General features: G+C 42.3%; 1 protein-coding gene across 2 annotated transcripts in view; it reads right to left on the bottom strand.

Annotated features, from left to right (window-relative positions):
• Positions 1-20829, bottom strand: part of chrm2a (cholinergic receptor, muscarinic 2a) — a 150101-nt gene that overhangs the window by 62382 nt on the left and 66890 nt on the right. The window contains exon 2 of one of the 2 annotated variants that reach the window (XM_037542959.1): positions 9871-10047. The gene's annotated coding sequence lies outside the window, so the exon portion shown is untranslated. The remainder of the gene's footprint in view (positions 1-9870; positions 10048-20829) is intronic. The other variant, XM_017697032.2, reaches the window with a different exon arrangement.

The following is a 20829-nucleotide window of genomic DNA, read 5'->3' as shown; positions in this document are numbered from 1 at the left end:
CACTGCACTTATTGAAATGTGCTGTATTGCACTGCTCTGTGTTTAACTCTGTTTCTGTTTCTCTAGGTATCAACATGAGATTTTGTTTCTAGCAGTATCTGAGCTCAGGACTGTCTTTCTCTCTAACCTTTTTGTAACTAGCAAAGATACTTTCTCTAGATAGCCAAAGCACTTTTTGTAAGTTGCTCTGGATAAAAGCATCTGCTAAACGCTGTAAATGTAAATGTGTACAAGTAGTTTAGCTTGCAGGAAATCGGTTTTTGGACACTGTTCCATTTGTGCCAAATGACTTGTTTTCCATTTTACACTACTGTGCCACTGAGTAAGGTATGAAAATCTCCATTAACAGAACAATACAAATTTCACTCATGCACCAAAGCATAATTGCAGCATAATTGCACTAGCCCAGATATTTACAGCCTCACTGACTTACAAGATGTTTTTAATGGGGGGTCAAAAACAATTTGCAGCAAATACAGACATGCTTGGGTGAAATATGCTATTGTAGCAGCAGCTATATCTGACTATCTGACAGGCTGAGGCTAATGTGGATGAATTAGCTGAGATTGATGCTGGGCTGAAGAAAAGACAGAGATGTATAAGGAATGAAATATTGATAGGCTATGATGATGACTGGCACTGGCACTGGCATGTTTTGTGATTCATCCTACAGAATGTGTTTCATAAGGTAACAGGTTCATTTCTGAACGTTTGGGTGGAAGAAGCATTGATACTTCACTAACATTGATCGATAAAAAAAGTTTAGTACAGTCTTAAGTGGTCAAGGGAAGAATCAAACAGCATGTGATTAATGAAAAACTGCCATGATAGGACTATACATGCTAACTGACAGCTGCTCATGAAGGCAATTATAATGAAGAATGGCTTAGTTACTGTATTTTTGTAGCCTCAGCTACAGAGTAAAATTGCCCAATATTACCACATACATCTCTGAGTACAGACACGAGCTGACAAACTTGCAAAGTGTGCTCATTCACACTATCTAAAAAGCATTAGTCTGGTTACCTTATGTAACTTTGTATCCAACCTGTAGGCCTATTGATTTCTATTGAGTGAGAAACAAGATTTCCATTGTGAAGTATTTATATCAGGAGTTTATAATTAGAATCACTATGTTCAGTATAAAAGCATTGGGCCTCATTCATCAATATCTTCCTGAGTTATTTTCATAAATTTGTTCTTGAGAAAAGTCTTAAGAAATAGTCTATGTCAGAATCATGACGTGTTCTCAAGCTGCAGAATTGTTCACGCCATTCTGCTCTTGAGTGCTTGTACACTCTGTTCTTACCTAAGAACAAATCCCAAATAAGAAAACACTGGTGAATGTCAGAATCTTGGTGAAAACTGTGTAAGTGGGTTTTAAGAAGAAATTCTCTCCTAAGAACAGTTGGTGAATGAGGCTTAATGTTCTCGTAGATACATATGGGAAATGATTTAAATGTGATGACAGTCCACTGCAAGGTCACAGGTTTCTTCATTTGCTTGTTTCATTCATTATTTGAAAAGTGGTGATCAAATATTGAGGTAGATAACTTGACAAGAATATATGACTATAAATAGAAAATTACGGTGTGTCATTTATTAACCTTTTGTCGTTTCAAAAGACCTTGACATGCTGATGTTTAAAAAGGCCTTCTAATGTCTTATAAATTGTTATATATACACTAACAAAAATATTTTATTAAGATTCTACATTTTTTACAAAGTTTTTACCCAATGTTTCACCCAAACTGAGCTTAAGACAGAGTAGAGGAACTCTGATAAGCTTGGGCAGGAGTTCTGCACAGCTTATGTTGTGCTCAAGGAAGCTAGACCTCCTTTGTCACTCAGTAATACAGAGCAGTCATGAGGAGTGGTAGGAGATGGGGTGATGGTGGGATGCAAGGGTTTTTTCATAGGAGAGTGGAGAATTTATAGGGTGTTGAATGTGAAGAAGGAAGAGGAAATTTCTCTCATCTTCTCCCAAATTCCAATAATTGGGAAAATGACATTTTTCTTATTGGCTCAATATTGGGCTTACAGCATGCCACTTGGTGCCTCATTTTTGCTCATGGATGCACTGATGCATGTACATTTATGCTCTGATGATGCTGTGGCATCACCAGGGATCAAGCTTACCATCTCAGGAATCTCTGTCTCCAAATTTTAACAGTAACCCTTGGAGAATATACCTTGAAAGATGAACAAAATTCTGCTTTTAATGATCATCCCTGGTGGATCAGAAAGATCAGCACTGCTCTGGCACAGTGAAGGACAATTACATACAGAGAACAATGAGACAGAGAAAAAGTGTGGGAAAACAGGTGGAGGTGCAATAGAGGTGTGCATCCCCCTCCCCCAACGCTCCTTCATGCTCATCAGTAAACTTGCTACATTTCCCCTCTGCATTCTTTTGCCATGGGATTTGCTAATGCGATTAGCTACATCTCACAAGCAGCTGCAGTGAATGCATAATTATCACTGCAATGAGCAAGGTGTGTATAAAAGAGATTAGCAAGTGGGTGTGTGTATGTGTAAGGGATTAACCCAGGTGAGTGGCGCTCTGTGATAGAGCTGCTACACTAAAACACGTTCATAACTCTCAGATGTGTATGGCAAGGTGCACCGAAAGGTGAAGCTCTTATGTCCACACACGCACACACACGCACACACACACACACACACACACACACACACACACACACACACACACACACACACACACACACACACACACACACAGAGTCTTTTTCCCTCACAAACAACACTTACACACAAAAAGGCTATTTGGAGCAATGCCATAGAAAAAGCAACTTTTGATTCCCCTAAGAACTTTTCCATAGCTATTTGCTTGATGGAATATTCCAGCTTTCCATTTTCAGGCTAATCTCTATCTGCCACCATCTATAGTATACAGTTGCTTATAGACACTGTTTTCAATGCTTTTACTTTGTAATTGGGAAAGAAAAGCTGGCATGTTGATTCAACCCACTGCCCTTTGACTTCTATTCTAAGATACTTCCCTGAAAACAGTACTGGGGCATTACATCACTGAAGAAAACATGAAAATATTTTACTAAAATCTAAACATTTTTAAAACTTTTAAAAAATTCCCCCCCTTTACACAGACACTAATATTCACACAAGCAACTACCCTGTGGATGTTAGTATGTGCCTGAAGAAATGAAAAAAATGTTGAAACTTTTTACATTGTACATTTTTTCTGTTGTAAAATATAAAAAAATGTAAAAATTCTTTTGAAACATTTCTCATTTTATGAATACGATTCTTTGAGTATCCATTTGGACTGGAAATAAAATGCACAAAAGGGTGTTGTTTTGACCTTGACCATGCAGTACTGTACATTCGTGAGCATATGTGGATAGTAAAATTTACAAATAATTTCTTTTTGAATGCATTTTTTAAATCTTTTCCTGCTCCTGAATGTAGCAACTTTACTGATAAGCACATAGTAGTACCAGGGTGAAGAGGATGCAAACCTTTCAGTAGATATCTCAGAAATATCTCCTTTAGCCATTTTACATGCACATAAGAAAGAAATCTACAGGGCAGGTAAAGTGTGTTTGGGCAGTTGCTTGTGTAAATGTTAGTGTCTGTTTGAAGGGGGACCACAATCTCATTGAAAGCTTTGAGAAAAGCTTTTGTTGGGAGGTCACAAGATGGGAAGATGATGGAAGAGCTAAAGAAACAAAAGTGCAGGAAAATAAATACGTACTGATGGAGTAGCTGTAGAGGTTTTTGCATAGTTTTCTGTTTATAATGTTTCCTGCTTGTACTGTATGGCCATTCATAAACAAAATCTGCTATATGTGCCATATACCTCCACCTCCATGCTGTAGTGCTGTATTATATAAGAAGTGTGCCACTGTGCTGGAGTAACCCTGAGCTGTCCTTTACTGCTTTCAGTAGCTGGAAGGCTAATAGCTAACTGCTAACATTTGAGTGAACTGAATTATCCTTCAGCATGATGTGATAGTAAACTTTTATTACTCCTCTCGTAGCCCCTATCTCTCTCTGCCCCGCTGTCGTCTTTCCCCTGAGGAATGACTTTTATTCTCTCCTCTCTCTCCTGCCCTACACTCATACACATCTCATGGGCCTCCTGCTGCTGGTTATAGCTTTATGCTCATGTAAGGCTACCATGTAAGTATACCAGGGGAATGTGTGTCACAGCTGGCAGGAAGGCCTCCAGAATAAATCCTGATGAATGAATATGCAGAACAATGTGGACTTATTCCATTCTTTCTTTCGAGCAATTCACAGTTTAAAATGGTTGTCAACTCAATTGCAAACGTAAAAATATCTCATTGATGTTAAAGACGTGATTAAAGAAAGTTTTGTGGAAAAAAAAGGTGTTAAAAGCTAGAAAATCACTCTGTCTGATGGAGACGTTTCAACGTAGGCATTGTAGATCACACTGCATAGGTGTAACTTACTCCCCACTCTTATAGTCTTTTTGTGTCATATAGCTGTATTTATCTGGAAAGAGAAGAAAATGGATATATGCAAATATGGAACACAAAGCTGTGAGCAACTGACGTTTTTGAAGTAATTCTAGCATTGATCATTAGGGATATAGTATACAGCGATGCACAGAAGCCGTTTCCATGGTTACAACTCATGACAGTCATTCACACCATTGTTGTAATTTCCAGGGGGGATGGTGGGGGAGGGGAGGTTTAAACTAGAGAGTTGCTACATGTAATGAAATGTCTTTAAATGTGTTTAGCCAAGATTCTGACTGTATAAAATGATGCTTACAGCACAAGAGATCATGTACACAGTACAAATCACTTCATCTTCATCATAAAGGAATCTGAATCTGAATCTGAGACTAATGTTAGTTATGTTATATTAGTGTTGTCTGTAGTTGTGGTAACTAGCATTAATTAAAATGGCTTTAAATCTACCTGATTTGATGACCTATAATATATTTTTTTCCACAGTTATCTTATTCACAGAGCAATCGGAAGAGCTGTGAATGGCACGAAAGGGAAGAGTGAGTTACCATAGAGAGATGAGATGAGGCAAGAAGTGAAGCAGGGGCTTTTAGAAACATATAAGCATTTCTGTAACTAATGCAGTGTTCACATTATTTAAATGTAGTTTAAACATTTGTGAACTTTATGTAGTTCTGAGTACAACATCTAAGATCGTTTTCATGTTTGTGACATAATTTGTGCTATAAAATGCCTGTTGACCTTCACATTGTGTGTAAATTTCATGATGAATGGACCAAAAAAATTGCCAGAAATGACTTGGAGTAAAATCTTGACTTACATTAAAAGTAAATTTTCCTTCTCCTGTAAAGTTGTCAGTTTTGTGATGTGAGATTTTGTTCCGACAACAGTGATATACTTCATATCATAACTATTTGTCACGATTGGCCCCTCCCAGTCCTGTCCATGTGCGTTTGTTTTGGTTTTCTAGTCCTGCCCCCTCATTTCATGACTCCACCCCTGATTGTCTCCACCTGTCCCTGGTTACCCTTATGTATTTAAGCCCTGTGTTTTCCCCGGTCTGGTTACTGGTCTTTGTTTGAATCTCTGTCTGTGTTGTTGGTGTTATATGCTGTGTTGGTTGTACTGGTGTTGTTTGTTTGATTCTGGTTTATGTTATGTCTGGTCCCCGAGCTGTGTTGGCTGATTGACCCTGGACTGTCTCGACCCTGATTTTGGATTTGCCCTTAATAAATCTCGCTGATCTCAGCGTCACACTATTAGTGGCGTGCTGTCATAGACACCATAGAGCTAGATAAAAGCAGAACTGATGCTAATAAATATTTTCTTGTGGTAGATATCAGTAATCGTATGCACAGTTAAGTCTTTTACTCAGCAGCAGAAACAGCAGCCTCAGCTGGGAGCAGAGGCAAGATGTGGATGAGGTGAAATTCAGACAAATAAAAGACACTGCATGCTCACCCAATTATAAGTAAACATCTCACTTAATCATTCCCACTATGAACTTGTCTCCACCTCATTTATGATGGAAATGTCTTCATTACTGAATGGTGAAGGACAGCGTGGTATCCACAGCGGTTTAAACAACTCCACGGTGGTTTGCTTTTTTTAAGCTTTTATTTTCTGGCAGAAGTTGAGCTTTGAATCTGTATGAGATATTGGGTTATGCAGGCACAGATATGGTATGGAGTAACTTCTGTAACCATTGTGGTGACTGTAAGTGACTAATGCCATTTAGGAATTTAGTGGTACAGTGACTTTTACAATGCTTAAGGAATGCCAGGTAAAATGCACTAAATGTAAGTTACTACTGATACTACTGATCAGTCAGTCAGGCACAACTACTTAGGCTTAGTTTATGTAAGACAAAAGTGTGGTAAGGAATAGGTGATAAAAAATGTAACTAATTCTTAGTGCAAGGAAACAGTGTCAGCATTTTTCTATATTTTCAATATAGTGCCACTCAACTCACCCAACAAGTTGAACCCTTTAAGGTGTGACGAGCATGTTTGAAGAAACAGAACTGGATCTTTGCACTGGAGCTACAACACTAATGTAGCTAATGTTATGTCACTTACTGGAGATCCTTACTTAAAGTCTTGCTTGTGCTAACCTAAATACTTAGCTGTTTTAACCATGTTTATATATAGCACTAGCTCAAGAGTGTTAGTAACACTTAAGTAAGTCTAAATGGTAAATAGTGGTTAGTTGTTAGCTACAGTAGCTTCACAGATCCAGAGCAAAACTAAAGCAAACATGTTTAGGGAAACCCTTCACTTTCATTCCAAGCACAGCAGCATGACTAAAACACATACATACACAGTCCATCATTACAATAATTTGTGATTGTGTGTATGAAGCATATGAGCTGTGCGGAGTTACACTAACAGTCAACAGGGGTTTTGGCCTTGTCTTCTGTTGTTGAGCACCGTAACCTGCATCTGTTTTCTTATATCAAAACAGAAAATATCTTCCGGACATCTGCGTTACCACTCTCATGTTTTATTAAACATGGAGTTGAGTTTTCTGCGCTGTAGGGAGGAGAGGATGACCTTTAGCTCAGCATCTGCTGGTGGATGATTGGATGCTTTCATGAGAATAGCACAAGCTTAATTTACTCTTTCTTCTTTTATTTTGACCATCTTTGGCTTTGCAGGGATGCCATCTGTCATACAGTATATACGTGACCAACAAAGCTCTCACATCGCCAAAGGATTCTAACTAAATTAGAAATTTTAATTGTTTGTATGGTCCAGTGGAAGCATCAGTTGGTACACAAAATGCGCATTTGTGTCGGTGTGTTTCTTTTTGTATATTTCCAGGACAAAAGAACGTCCAGAATTTGTTTAATCTATTATGTATTATCACACTAATTATGACATGTATTGTATTGTAATGTATTTATCTATTTATTTATTTAAAAACTCAATGTTTCAGGTTTTGTAAAACTGACAATGTTATATTCCAATAACTTCCAATCACAGTTACAAGGCTTTGTCATCACAGTGGCAATGCATATAATTATTTTTGAAACACTTTATTATTGTCATTACATAAAAATAATTACATATTTATGATACATATGGGACATGTGTACTTTCCCACGTCCTGACATTGTATAAAAACAAGCCTGTCTGTGTGTCTGTATGTGAGTGTGCTCTGATCTCTGTAGGCTTGTTTTGAATTTACTGTAGACATGAATTATAGATGTGTGTAAACGGCAGCGCGTCACTGTGTATCCATGGTCTGCCTGAGGGAGACACTGGCATGCTTATAGAGTGACAGGAAATTGAGTGGGAGGCCAGTGACACCCACCAGGTCCATGATTAGAAAAAAAAATAATGGAGGGACGTTCGGGTGACAAATGTGCGCCTTCTATATCTGCCCTACTGCAGAGAGAAATGAAGCTTATCATCCTTCCATCCATCCATCCATCCATCAGGCCTTCCTTATCTGCCTTCTGAGGACACGTACACACACCCACACACACACACGCACACAAACACTCACACACACATGCTCTCGCTTCTTTCTCTTTTACAAACGCAAACACCATACGCTCGGGTACAAAGTGATGCCTCAAATTAATCAGCTGATGACAGCTCACACTCTCCACAGACAGCATCTCTTTCTGTCTGTCTATGCCTTTCTCCGTTTCTCTCCCTTTCTGTTTCTCTCTCTGTCTACTTGCCTTGCCTTGTTTCTCTCACTCTCTGTTTCTGTATACATCCCTCTCTTTCAAAATGTTAAGTTACTTTTCCAATTTTCCTCTTTGTGGCTCCAAAGCAGCACAACTATCCAACTGCTTGGTTATTAGAAGTTCATGAGTTCGAATCCATGTGAGGCGACATCTCTCCGCTACCAGGAGTCTGACACCAAACTAAGGCAAGAAAGAAGACTTCCCATAGGCAGCATGCTGACTTTTTGAGTAAGCTCAACTTAAACCGGATTGTTGTCCTGAGCAGACCTACAAATGTGAGCTAGTAGAAGTTTTAATTAAGCTCAGATAGTGAAGTTGACATAATGCAAAAGCTACAAAACACTGTTTCACTGCATGGAGGATTTAAAATGCGGAGGTGAAAGTTCCCCATTGTGGGACTAATCAGGGTGACTTAACATACTGGAATTTGAACATTTACATTTAGCTCTTTAAGCTACATTGAGGACGTATCTGAAAACAAAATCAAAATTGGTCAAATGGTTTGGCTACAGCATCTGCTTTCCTTACTGTACATCTTCAAGTCTTGGGTGTAAATTACCAGTCATTCTGAGAAACAGCACCACTTTTTACTGAAGAGATTTTACACACCTTATTATGTTGTGGGCATGACTTAATTATCTCATTCCTATGCCTCACTAAATCATGGCATTAGGATCTTGTTCCCACATGTTAATAAAGCGTGGCCACGCATTGTTTTTATTTATACAGGATGTCACCAGCAGGGCCCAGCAAGGCTCCATAGTAAATGTCTGCAAAATGGAAGCAAAATCAGAAGTGTTGCATTGTTGCTTGTCTATTATCAGAATAGCTGAAATCTATCTATCTATCTATCTATCTATCTATCTATCTATCTATCTATCTATCTATCTATATATATATATATATATATATATATATATATATATATATATCCAGCATACATAGATAGATAGATATAGCTGTATGTATATTATATATATATATATTACTAAAAGCAGTGAATCCAAAGTTTTGAATGGCAGTGCATGTGTGTGTACAGTGCATACAGATGTGTGTGTGTGTGTGTGTGTGTGTGTGTGTGTGTGTGTGTGTGTGTGTGTGTGTGCTTCAAGAGCCCACACCCCTACCCTTCAGTAAAACTCTGATGAAAAGACGCTCTCTCAGGCCATTGTCTATGCAGCAGTAGGGGGCAGAACATTAAAGGAGCTGTATGTGCTCACTTGCACACTTTTGTCATGGATAAACGAAACCAAAACATGGGAATTTGCATAACGCTGACTCTCTAGGAAAGCAGAGGAAATGGAATGCATGCAGTGATAGTAAGCGGGCCCATGAGAGAATGGAGGCATTTATGAATATCAGAGTCAGTCTCTCTCCCTCTCTTTTTCTCTCTCACTCTCTTTTTGTGAATATAGAAGAAGTTTAAGCTGATTGATTCTGAAGCAGTCGAGCACAGCGTACCACAGGGAATAGCGTTCAGAACAGGATATTAGTTAGAGGAAAGAGACGTGAGTGTAATACACATACACAGCCTCTCCAGAGCGTACAGAGGGAAACAAACTCACACTGACTGTAATAACCTTCTGCTAATGTACTTCATCTTACAGAGCCCTTTAAACTCCCAGATAAGATGCAAATTTATTCATTTCCGAAAAACATTCCTGCTCAATATCGGCCTTTTCCACTTACACTTTCAGTTCAATTACCCATCCATCCATCTGATCTGTCCATTCTCACCTACAAATCCAGCTTTCTGCTGATGTGCTCCAGCCCCTCCTGAAGCTGCGCTGTGTGGACTCGGCCTGGAATAATCGGAATTCTCCTGAGCAGGAGCGTGGGGAGGGGGGGGTGATCAACAGAGTGTATCTGCAGGAGGAGAGAAAGAGAAAGAGGTAGAGAGAGAGAAAAACAGGGAGGAGAGAATGGAGAGAAGAATATGTAGAAAGAAGAGAATGAGAGAGAAGGAAAGGAGAGTAATGGCAGAAAAGAGTGATAAAGAGGGACAGAATGAACATTGGCAGGAGAGAAAGAAATCAACGGGGAGGAAGACAAACAGAACAATGGAGGGAGAGAAAAAGAAAGAGACCAAGGAAGATAGGGGAGAAAAAAGAGTGATAATGAAGGACAGAGAGAAGGAGCAATGGAGAGAGAGGTAGAGACAAACAGAGAAAGAGAAAGAGGAAAGAAAGGGATACACAAGAAAGAAGGAAGAGTAAAAGAGTGTAATCAGGGATAAAGAGAGAAAGAGTAAGGAAGAGCGAGACAAAGAAGATGATGAGGGAAAGATAGAGAGTGAGAGACAGACAGAGATGGAGAGTGAGGGATTTAGAGTGAGGAAGAGAGGGAGTGAGAGAGAGAGAGAGAGAGGGAGAGTGAGATAGGGAGGGAGAATGAGGAAGAGAGAGAGACAGAGGTAGAGGGTTATTTCAGGTTTTTGCTGACCTTGTGCTCTTCCAGAGACAAAGCCACACAGACAGACACTTAGACAGAATGACAGACAGAGTCCTGGAGAGCAGAGCAGTTATTTACATGTTAGCTCTGAGACTCAGTGATTGTTGAGGCTGCCATGTTAGCGACTGTGCTAAATGAGACCCTTTATGATGAGATATTAGTGTCAAATTATCAGGGGCTGCTGTCTCCTCTGAGAATGCACTCATTGGTCTACACATACAGCAGTGTGGAGAGACCAGGACAAAACAGTGATCTTGAAACAGTGAGTCTGTGTGACTGGGTGGTATGGGTGGTCTCAGCAGGCAACAACGTTGCCCTTGTTTTAGAGGCCGTGGACAGTGTGTTAGCTCAGTGAGTGTGTCATAACCCCGTTTAAGAAGAAAGGCCCTGTGAATGATGCAGTGCGTGTGTGTGTGTAGTATTGTGTGTGTGTGAGGATCTTTAGAAAGCAGAAGCTCAGTTTTCAGCCGTGTGAGTGAGTGAGTGTATGGGTTTTCAGGCATGGCTGGGTTCCAGCTGCCGTGCTGCCACACTGCTCTGTTCTGTTTTATGACGCAGTAGAAAGTGTCTCGCGGCCCAGGGGACAAAGGATGTTTTTTGGATGATCTGCCCAAGCCATCCATCTTTTTCTTTCTTTCATTTGTCTCTCCTGCAGCTCCCTTCCTCATTCTCTCACTACTTTGGTCATCTTCTCTCTCTCCCTCATGACTCCTCACTCTGTTCACATGACTCCTGAACACCTCCTACTCATCAAATCTCCACAATAGCTGTATCTCCATCCAAAGGATTTTAATGAAAAATGCTCTTCATAAAGGTTTTTGATGGAGGATTAGGGTGGGGAAGTGCATGGACTAGATTCCTGCACAGTTTGGTGAGTCATCTGCCCACACAAGTGCACCTGATTCAATTAATCAGATAATTACCAGGTTTAATTGATGTGCTCAGGCCAGAAAATCACCAACTGTGCTGGACGCAGCAGCCCTCAGTTCCCTATCCCTGATGTAAGCTGTCGACAAAACTTGTTCAATTTGTAGGACAATTAGTAACTTATACATGAAATGTTGCACATGCCTTTTTTTTTGGGGGGGGGGGGGGGGGGGGGCTGTTGATAGATTTATTAATTATTGTCATGTAACAGGTTTCTAGTGCATCTTACAACAAAGACCAACAAGCAGTGCAGTGGAGAGGTTTGGCTGGACTGAAGAGGAGACGGAAGAGTTTTATAAGGAATGCCGGGACTTTTCAGCAGAGGAGTGTCCAGAAAAAAACTACAGTCTTTCTAAATGAAGAGAGAGAAACAGGACATGCTGTGTACTGATGAACTGATGGAAAATATTCAGTAATCAACATTTTTGTTGATTTTCCAAGTGAAAATAGGTTAACATCCTCTATAGGGAACAAACATAATGTTTTTTGGTGCATTTTAGTGCACAATTTCTGTTTACACACTGATTGATATAACATATCTGAAAAACGAACCTAAAATGTGTCGGAACATTTTTAATAATATGTTCCATTTTACAAATAAAGATTAAGCGTGTATTACAATGTATGGAAGTGTGTTCTCTTTAAAAGATGTCTCTTGTAAAGGATGTGCAATCCTACCTTTTCCTATAAACTAAAATTATGCAACAGGAGGTGATGTCATTACACAAAGCATTATTATAGCTAAAAATGAGCTTGATAGAAACAAGTTAATGGCCAGCAACAACTGGAAAATTATTTTACACATTTTCATGTTGTTGCTTGCACTTTGCTAAGAGAGTTAATGGAAACAGCTACTGAACACGGAAAACACGAACACTGACAGTGAACAGCCACTGAAGATTGAGCAGTCTCCATTTCTTTACTTGAAAATGCCTTTAGCTGCTGAAGTTAAAGGCTGCAGTAAGGTTTCATTTCAGTGGGAAAGTGCGCTGATATAAAACATCTAGGCTAATGTGTAGGCCAAACACATGCATGCAGAGCTGGAGTGGGAACTAAATTCTGCCCCTCACTTTTGTCTAGACCAGCACTCTATAACCACAGTCACCTCCACCCCCTAACATGACCTTGGAAATCCCGCTAAGGGTGCTAAGACTAAGCTTACTATCATAGTTACAGTGAGTAGATGCATATTTCCAAACAACAACAAACACGGTTTATCTCTTTAATCGCATGAGGATTAATACAGTGAAAGAGTTTGTAGCTTGGCTCCATAGTGGCCATAGTGTACGAGTAGACTGAATGAAATGGCTAACCGACCCCTTCACATTTTGGTCCTGTGGTTCTTGCCTCCAAACAAATTGCGTAACCTAATTTTCCCCTTGTTTAAGTAACTTTCTGGTTTTTATCAAACACCTTCCCCTTCCCCTCTCGAGGTTTTTATCTTTCTCTAGCTTGCCTTCACAGTTTAACTTTCCTTGTCATTATCATTACGCCTTGTTTGGGGGGCTCGGGGAGCATTTTTGTGATTGGCCAGTGGCCACACATTGAGAATACAGTGGGCCACTAACGTGTCTAGATATATACACTCCAATATTTGTCAAGCACATGCTTTTTGTCCTGGGCATTGTCCATTCATTTTATATAGCACTACATTAAAAATGACCAAGCATTTCTCTCACCCTCTCAGCTGCCCACACACATAGAATTGGGAATTGATCCCATCCTCATGCCTGCCAGTCGATCCCTGCATAAATACTTAGATGAAGCGTTCAGCGAAGCAACTATAAACTCTCTGTAAAATATAGAATGTTCAGGTACTGCACATAGGAACCTGTGTATTAGGATGAAGCAACAAAAAAGACTGCCAGTCAACAGAGAAGAAAATAAATGGGCTTAGGTAGAAGAGATGCTACGAAGGCTCTGTGGGAGCTTGTTCCAGAGTTCAGCCACCAGTGCGCTGACAGACCTGCCTTAGTGAACAAGTCAGAGCAAAGTACAAAGTTCTCTAGAAAGAAAAGAATATGTTATATACATGTCTTACAAGTTTCAAATGTCACTGTTTAAAATGGAGCAGCCATAAGCAGTTTTAAACCATGAGAAAAAGTGAATGTAGCCTGGCACTAATAAAACGTTGCCAAAACAGAGGTGCTAGCAGAAATTAACATTATTATAGGTTGTTAACTGAACAAAGGCTACTTATAAAGTGAAGGTTTCTACATTTTACACTGCTATTTTATTCCATGATTGGCTTCCGTGTAATCATGAATATAAGGTCAAAGTAGCACTCGGCAACAAATTAAACGAAAGATGTCATTTATGTCATAAATTGCATGTTAAAAGTGAAAATTGGCCAATTCTGGTTCTGAATTAAAATAGGAATTGAGAACCCACAGCAAAATTATTCTGGCCCATATCTGGCCTATGTCCCCCATTTTCATCTGGCTAACTTGCCATATGAATTGACAGCACTTGGGCGGACCGTTCCTGGTTGTTAGATGTGGGCCACATCCATACCAGATTAGGCCACAATTCAACCAAAGGTAAACCACACAGCTGGGCCTAATCTGGGCCAGAAGCAGACCACAAGATGTTGGCAACATCTGAAACAGATCACTCCAGATTACAGATGGTAAAATTATTCTGGCCCACATCCTACCCCAACTGACCAAAAGATGTAGGAGGTTTTTTGGAACAGATCCGCACCAGACTTTCAGATTGCAAAATTATTCTGGCCCTGGTCTGGCGCACATCCCAGTAAGAATTCAATAACAATACCTCGTAATCCCAAAATTGCCCTTATCCTCACACACGCCAGCTCCCCATCTACACAGTGCCCAGTACCTATGTTCATTTCCTGTTTAGTATAATTGGTAGAAAATTTGAGTGAAGCAATTAAAAACAGTGAAGTTTACATGGACATTTAAGTGTTTTCCTTCCTCTGCCTTTATTTTTCATGGTAAGGTTGACATTTGCATGGAATTGCCACCAAACCTTTTCAGGCACTCTTTGTTAATGTCACTCCACAGATATCTGCTACATGCTCGCTGATGTATGACTGAGACAAAGTGGAATGAAACTCAGGGTGGTGAGTGGGAACTGACCCCTGAGGCACAGCAACTGAAGAGAATGAAGTGTCCAGTCTGTGAGTATTAGTTTGATGCCGAGCTTGCATTTATTTTTATTGCAAACAGTTTTGGTGCAGTGAATGGTGCAGAATGCTGCAGTGTGGAGAAGTCACATATACAATAATGACACTGTGCAGCCATGCCACAAAAAGTAACCTCATAGCAAAGAGTTTTATTTGAAAGCACTCGAATCCTGCCACATGATTTGCTAATACAAGTTAAGGTAGTTACCTAAAATTGGCTGCCAGCAGTGTCCTTGCTAGAAAAATATTGGAGCAGTTCCTGCCTGTTTAATGCATTCATTTGAGGTGAGAACATACAATTAGCAGCTTAATGATAATTGGTCTGGTGTAATGAAACTCAGCCTGTGAAAAACTGCTGCACATTTCCAGCAGAAATCCTACACACGGGGCTGGAGCTACTCAGGATTTCTTGCAGGTTTTGTTACTAAGCTGTCATTACTTCTTCTGCATGTTCCTCTTATGCCAAATATATGTCTGAATGTATTTTATGTGCAATTATTCCAACTATTATGTTGTTTTGTGTTTTGTTTAACTGGTTTATCCTATAACGTTGTATTTAACCCCTTAAAATCCCAGGCTTATTACATACTAAAGCTTATTATTCAGTACATACATGGACTTCCATACAAACCGGTTGAGTTAAGCTTAGGCTACAGAAGTGTGTAATAAAGCTTTGGACAAAGCCCTTGCCATTTAAGGGGTTAAAATTTTGGCTATAGACTAGCATAGCACACAATTACAAAATATTAGAAAGGGTTCTTTGAGTGTTCATGGGTCTATCTGTGGCCATGATCTTTACTCTCAATTCAAAACGAGCTGTTTTTGCAGCTTTGCTTCCATCTATGGACTGTATGGTGCAGTGAATGGTACATTTCTGAAACTTTAACATTGTCTACATAGTGCATCAAACCCTTTATATCCAAAGCAAGGTATCCAAGTTCCATCCATCCATCCATCCATCCATCCATCCATCCATCCATCCATCCATCCATCCATCCATCATCTTCCGCTTCTCCGGGGTTCGGGTCGCGGGGGCAGCATCCTAAGCAATGAAGCCCAGACCTCCCTTTCCCCAGCCACTTCCACCAGCTCTCCAAGGGGGATTCCGAGGCGCTCCCAGGCCAGCTGGGCGATATAGTCGCGCCAGCGTGTCCTGGGTCTTCCCCGGGGTCTCCTCCCAGGTGGACTCGCCTGTGACACCTCCCGAGGGAGGCGTCCAGGAGGCATCCTAACCAGATGCCCGAACCACCTCAGCTGGCTCCTCTCGACGTGAAGAAGCAGCAGCTCTACTCCGAGTCCCTCCCGGGTGACTGAACTTCTCACCCTATCTCTAAGGGAGAGTCCAGACACCCTGCGGAGGAAACTCATTTCTGCCGCTTGTATTCGCGATCTTATTCTTTCGGTCATTACCCAAAGCTCATGACCATAGGTGAGGGTGGGAACGTAGATCGACCGGTAAATCGAGAGCCTTGCCTTATGGCTCAGCTCTTTCTTTACCACAACAGACCAGTAAAGAGCCCGCATCACTGCTGACCCAGCACCAATCCGCCTGTCAATCTCCCGCTCCCTTGTACCATCACTCGTGAACAAGACCCCAAGATACTTGAACTCCTCCACTTGAGGCAAGAGCCTATCCCCGACCCAGAGAGGGCTCTCCACCCTTTTCCGCCTGAGAACCATGGTCTCGGATTTAGAGGTACTGATTCTCATCCCAGCCGCTTCACACTCGGCTGCAAACCGATCCAGCGAAACCTGAAGTTCGCGGCCTGATGTCCCCAATAGGACCACATCATCTGCAAACAGCAGCAATGTGACCCTGAGGTCACCAAACCGGACACCCTCCATCCCTTGACTGCGCCTAGAAATTCTATCCATAAAAATTATGAATAGAATTGGTGACAAAGGGCAGCCCTGACGGAGTCCAACTCTCACTGGGAACGAATCTGACTTACTGCCGGCTATGCGAACCAAACTCCAGCTTTGTTTGTACAGGGCCTGAATGGCTCGTAGCAAAGAGCCATGTACCCCGTACTCCCGAAGCACCTCCCACAGAATACCCCGGGGAACACAGTCGAATGCCTTCTCCAGATCCACAAAGCACATGTGGACTGGTTGGGCAAACTCCCATGAACCCTCCAGAATCCTGGAGAGGGTGAAGTGTTGGTCCAGTGTTCCACGACCAGGGCGGAACCCGCACTGTTCCTCCTGGATCCGAGGTTCGACTATAAGCCGGACTCTCTTCTCCAGTACCCCTGCATAGACCTTACCAGGGAGGCTGATGAGTGTGATTCCCCTGTAGTTGGAACACACCCTCCGGTCCCCTTTTTTAAAAAGAGGCACCACCACCCCAGTCTGCCAATCCAGTGGCACCGCCCCCGATGTCCACGCAATGTTGAAAAGGCGTGTCAGCCAAGACAGCCCCACAACATCCAGAGCCTTGAGGAACTCAGGGCGGATCTCATCCACCCCTGGAGCCTTGCCACCAAGGAGCTTCTTAACTACCTTAGCGACTTCGGCCTCAGTAATGGACAATCCTATTCCCATGTCCCCAGACTCAGCCTCCTCACTGGAGAACATGTCGGTGGGATTGAGAAGGTCCTCAAAATATTCCTTCCACTGCCCAATGGCGTCTACAGTCGAAGTCAGCAGCACACCATCTCCACTATATACAGTGCTAGTGGCACACTGCTTTCCCCTTCTGAGTCGCCTGACGGTTTGCCAGAATCTTTTCGGAGCCGACTTAAAGTCACTTTCCAAGGCCTCACCAAACTCCTCCCATACACGGGTTTTTGCCTTGGCGACAACTGAAGCCGCAGATCGCTTGGCCTGTCGATACCTGCCAGCTGCCTCTGGTGTCCTACAGGCCAACCATGCCCGGTAGGACTCCTTCTTCAGCTTGACGGCATCTCTCACCTGGGGTGTCCACCACCGGGTTCGAGGATTACCGCCCCGACAGGCACCAACTACCTTACGGCCACAGCTACAGTCAGCCGCTTCAGCAATGGAGGAACGGAACATGGCCCATTCTGAGTCAATGCCCCCCACCTCCCCCGATATCTGGTCAAAGTTCTGACGGAGGTGTGAGTTGAAGATCAATCTGACAGGTTCTTCTGCTAGACGTTCCCAGCAAACCCTCACTATACATTTGGGCTTGCCTGGTCTGACCGGCATCTTCCCCCACCACCTGATCCAACTCACCACCAGGTGGTGATCAGTTGACAGCTCAGCTCCTCTCTTTACCCGAGTGTCCAAAACACATGGCCGCAAGTCCGATGACACGACTACAAAGTCAATCATTGAACTGCGGCCTAGGGTGTCCTGGTGCCATATGCACTTATGGACATCCTTGTGTTCAAACATGGTGTTCGTGATGGACAAACTGTGGTTTGCGCAGAAGTCCAAAAACTGAACACCACTCGGGTTCAGATCAGAGAGGCCATTCCTCCCAATCACACCCCTCCAGGTCTCACTGTCATTGCCCACGTGAGCGTTGAAGTCCCCCAATAGGACAATAGAGTCTCCAGGAGGAGCACTTTCAAGCACCCTTCCCAAGGACTCTAAGAAGGCTGGGGACTCTGAACTGCTGTTCGGTGCATAAGCACAGACAACAGTCAGGACCCGTTCCCCAACCCGAAGGCGTAGGGAAGCTACCCTCTCGTCCACCGGAGAAAACCCCAACATACAGGCACCGAGTTGAGGGGCTATGAGAAAGCCCACACCTGCCCGCCGCCTCTCACCATGGGCATCTCCAGAAAAGAATAAAGTCCAGCCCCTCTCAAGGAGATTGGACCCAGAGCCCAAGCTGTGTGTTGAGGTGAGCCCGACTATATCTAGCCGGTATCTCTCAACCTCGCGCACCAACTCAGGCTCCTTCCCCGCCAGTGAGGTAACGTTCCAAGTTCCAAAAGCCAGTTTCAGCAACCGAGGATCAGAACGCCAAGGCCCACGCCTTCGGACACTGCCCGATCCACAACGCACCGAACCCCTACTACTGCCCCTCCCATTGGTGGTGGGTCGATGGGAGGGGGGACTCATGTAACTCCTTCGGGCTGGGCCCGGCCGGGCACCATGAGTAAATGCCCGGCCACCAGACGCTCGCTGGCGAGCCCCTCCCCCAGGCCTGGCTCCAGGGTGGGGCCCCGGTAACCCTGTTCCGGGCAGGGTACACAAGTCCTGTTTTTGTGTCTTCATAGGGGTTATTATGGATCACACTTTGTCTGACCTGTCACCTAGGACCAGTTTGCCATGGGAGACCCTACCAGGAGGGGTGCTCCAGACAACATAGCTTCTAAGATCATTCAAGCACGCAAACCCCTCCACCACGATAAGGTGGTGATCCAAGGAGAGGAGGTATCCAAGTTGTTCATGATTTAGGCCCTTTAATAGTGTGATTATAGAGCTTCAACTACAGTTGAAATTCAGAAATGTACGATTCCCTGTGATGTTTTTAAGAACTCTGCTGCCAGCATTTTAGACTAATTTAGAATCTACAGTAAAATACTGTACTGCGTAATTACAGTATTATTCTGAAAATGAGAAATATTATAATGTCTATTACTGTCATTTTCCTGTAAGTTTTCTTGTAAATTCCTGTAAGTTTTACAGTGTAGTAGCAGCTGAAATCCTGAAGTAAAAGATAACAGAGAAAACTCATTTTAATGTTTTTAGTTCTCCTCTCCATTGTGTATTCTAAGTTCGTTTGTGTATGTGTACATGGTTGTACCTGTGTGCTTCTGTCATGATTGGCCCCTCAAAGTCCGGTCCACTTGCGTTTGTTTGGGTCTAGTCCACGTGCTCTTTGTTTTGGTTTCCTAGTCTGGCCCCTTGTTTTGTGACTCCGCCCCTGATTGTCGCCTGTCCTTCGTTATCCCTGTGTTTTATAAGCCCTTTGTTTTTGCTGGTCTTTGTACGGTTTGTTGTTTGATCATGTTTGATATTTGTTTGGTGTGAAGTACTTGGATTTCTGTGTTCCTTTGACATGTCTGACCCCCATTCTCTCCGTGTTGGCTATTTGAACCTGGACCGTTTTGACCATGACTCTGGATTTGTCCATAATAAAGGATGCTTATCTCAGCATATGCGTCCTCGCTCCCCGGCATTACAGCTTCCAAGAGTAATTAAAGTAGCAAATGACCTTACATTAGCTGACAGTGGCCTGAATCTTGAGCTGATGTGATAATTTGTTACAATCATAATAAGAAGGCACTGAATTTGCCTGAGGAGCTTTCCACTTGATATTATAACCTGAATTCTGCAATTAGACATAATGCACCTGGAGTTACTGCTTTCAAGATGTGTAATTACGACCCTCCTGTTGTAAAATTGCTTTCCAATTTAGTTCAAGGAACTCTTTGTCATGTGCCATTTTTTAAATTCCAATGAGTTTGTCCAGTCAGATAAGCACTGAATGAGAAAAGCTTGCACTGTTGGCTGTGTTGGAAAGTGTGCCGTTTTTCCTTCGCTTTCACTTGAACCTTCGAAGTAATTGCATATCTTCTTATTGAAGCTTTTGCTGCTGTGTGCATGGAATTGCAGTGGTCCTCAGGGTCAGCAATACATTTCCCTTCATTTGAGATGATCAATGGGGCAGCGTTAGACTGAACCGCTCCTCACAGGCAGCCACGGCTCTGCCTCTGGAGCTAATAAGTTATGTATTCATACTCTTTGTAGTGTAATTGAACATAGAAATGAATGTCAGTATTTCACTGAGCTGGTACTAGCTGATGATTACCTAACACTTTTTATCAGTGTCATATATTAGTAATCAAGTGATCCGCTGATTATTTTAGTGGCTAGTCGATTTTTTTTAAAGGCCAAACAATAAAAAGAGACTGAACAGAGCAGGAAGAAACCAAGAATAACTATAGCTTTGGGGACCAGCTTTGGGCACCAACTATGGGAGAACGTTGGGTTGTTCAGCCAAAACTAAAGTAGAAGGGCAATGACCCCTAGTCCCAGCACAAAGCTGGAGATAAGCCATGGTAGTGAAACCAAACAGAACAGTCTGAAAACAGCTGCTACAGTGAAACTGCACTTAATGTGCAGGGATTTACAGCAACTAGAAAAACTGTGCTGTTTTCCATGCATGTTTCACTCCTGGGTACTTTCTCATCATGCAGGGT

This window comes from Pygocentrus nattereri, chromosome 11 (assembly GCF_015220715.1).
Source record: "Pygocentrus nattereri isolate fPygNat1 chromosome 11, fPygNat1.pri, whole genome shotgun sequence".
In the NCBI taxonomy this organism is placed as follows: Eukaryota; Metazoa; Chordata; class Actinopteri; order Characiformes; family Serrasalmidae; genus Pygocentrus; species Pygocentrus nattereri.
This window is presented reverse-complemented; position numbering and strand designations above follow the sequence as displayed.